Source organism: Triticum urartu, chromosome 6A, assembly GCF_056163025.1.
Source record: "Triticum urartu cultivar PI428250 chromosome 6A, HENAU_Tu73, whole genome shotgun sequence".
Taxonomy (NCBI): Eukaryota; Viridiplantae; Streptophyta; class Magnoliopsida; order Poales; family Poaceae; genus Triticum; species Triticum urartu.
The window spans coordinates 146597108-146599520 of NC_141878.1; the positions used below are offsets into that span (position 1 = coordinate 146597108).

The 2413-nt window shown below is 42.0% G+C and overlaps 1 long non-coding RNA gene across 1 annotated transcript; it reads left to right on the forward strand.

The window, feature by feature from the left end:
• The first annotated feature begins 327 nt into the window (after positions 1-327).
• LOC147964518 (uncharacterized) lies at positions 328-1880 on the forward strand. The gene is made up of 2 exons (XR_015607677.1): positions 328-1539; positions 1635-1880. It is a non-coding gene; the product is annotated as an uncharacterized LOC147964518 (long non-coding RNA).
• Positions 1881-2413: the final 533 nt, after the last annotated feature.

A 2413-nucleotide genomic window follows, 5' to 3' on the forward strand; every position in this document is an offset into this window, starting at 1 on the left:
CTGTTGCCGGGGCCGAAGTTGGGGAAGACCGAGGGGAGTCGATTAGGATGGAGAGCGGCAGGGCAGCGAGCTATCCAGCGCGAACTGCAGGCGTGCCACCTTGGACCATGGGAAGGCCACCACCATGTATCCGCCTTGGAGGCCAGGGACAGAGCCGGAGCCGAGGAAGATCCATGAGAAGACGATGGCATGCGGCACTCCGGATTCATGGTGTAGCTTGCATGCACCTCCCGGCCGGCCAGGCGGAGCGGCAACCAGGCGCACCATGGGATCTTGGGTGGAGGCTGGAGGGCAGCATCAGGAGGAGAGATGGGCCTATAGGTGAGGAGTGGTTTGACAGATAAGAGAAGAACACGGCAAGGAGCTACTTATAGGCAAGCAAAGAAGGACCCAGAACACAAACGATGTGCAAACGTGGAACTCCAAACATGCAAAGGTGGACACATGCATGCATGAGCCATGCAGCAGCACACGTATACCAGCCCATACAACATCCCATGCAGCTAATATTTTTTTCTCACATGAGACAAAATCAGCCCATGCAGTCATACCATCTTTCCACATGAGACAATATAAGGCCATGCACCTCTAGAAGAAACATGCACAGTCCAAGTGAGCAACCAAGAGAGCAATCAACCATTTCACGAAAGCCACTGTGCACACGTGTCGCTCAATCAGCAGGGGTAAAAAAAATCCAAAAAACCAGAAAAATCGAACCCTTACGGGCCTTGTCACGTTTAGCTTCACAACCAGGATGAACTGAGCGACAATACGACAAATGAATAATACCACAAATTTCAGTCCATAAGCTACTTGTTGCAATCCATTTTGTTGCACTTGTTGTAGCTTATTCAAAGACAGCAATGGAATTGTAGGTAGAAGTGGCAAAAGTATGTAGACCTCAAATTTCTGTACATTGGCATGGGAGAGATATACAGACACTTCAACAATGATTCATAGATGAATATGAAATAAGTTCACATCTGCCAAAAAACCGTGATGAGTTCACCTAATGAGTTCATAGATAAAACTAAATGAGTTCACAACGCAGAATGTAGATGAGCTCACCGCTGATATAAGCTCACGGCTCAGAGAAATTGAAGGAATTGAGTTCAAATACAAGAAAACTACTTGATGAAATAAGTCTGGAACTCCGTGTTTGGAACTTGATTTATGTTTAATAATATGAATGTGTGCATCATTTGATGCAGAGGCCCGGGTAATCCCCTTTTTGAAATAAAATATGTGTAACATCAATTTCATAGGGATCAATCATCCAATTTGTAGCTTTCTCTTTGGTATAAGCTTCTTTGTTGGATATGTGGCGTTGGAATGAGACTAATGTTACAGCCCAATAAGCGGTATGTGATAGCAGGCCTTCTCTGTGTCGACGGGCCATATTAAACTCATCTTTGTCCGGCAGGAGAGTGGAGTGATTTGGAAACGTACTAAACATTTCTCTCCTCGGAGAAGAAATTCCCAACTCCACAAACAGTTGATGTTCTTCCAGGTCGCTACAGTGATGGAGTCAATTCATTGGTACAACACCGTCATGAGCACAAAGGCAACTGGCCGGCGGTCATATGTCCATGGAAAAAATACTAATTACTTCATATTTCTTGTTGTAATTTCAGTGATGACTTCCGGGTAGAACCAGGGTGGCTTCCTGGCGTCACCGAGAGTAGCTCTGCCACTGAGTCGCTGGATCTACTTGCAAGTAGTGGAGCGCCCTAACTCATTCAGATCCATAAGCATCCTTTGTTTCCTTCTTTTTGGTTGTTTGAATCGTTTGATTCCACTTTGTTTTCAGTGCAAAGAATAACTACCACCAGTTAGATCGACCTGTGATGATAATATATGTGATTAATTTATGTTTGTCATCCTCGTGTTCTTATACGATTAACATCTACCACTACATCATCTATTTTTGGAATGAAATTTAACTAATGTATATATATACTTTTGTGTCAGGTAGTCTGATTGTTTAGCATCTGTTGGTATAAATAACATAGTTTTCTGTTTAATTAAATAATTAACATTTTTTTCTTATAGACCGCAACAGTATCTCCGCTGAGAATATTTGACAGAATTGTTTCTTGTTATCTGAATATTTTTATCACCATGGCTATACAGTAATAGAATGAATCTATTAGGCAGTGTTCTATCTGACGGGGACAACTTCTGATGCTACCATATATTTTTTTGACAGTAAGACTCATGGAACAGAATAGACTAAAACTTCTGTCTGGAAAAGAAGCAATAGAGAAAATTAATTTGCTAGATTTGAAAATCACAACCTGGTATTTTAGTGTTTAGTGAATTGACAGCATCATCACAAACACCATACAGAGAGAGTTTTTTTGTCTAATTAGATAATTAATGACATACATGAACAGATACACTGGGTGAACTA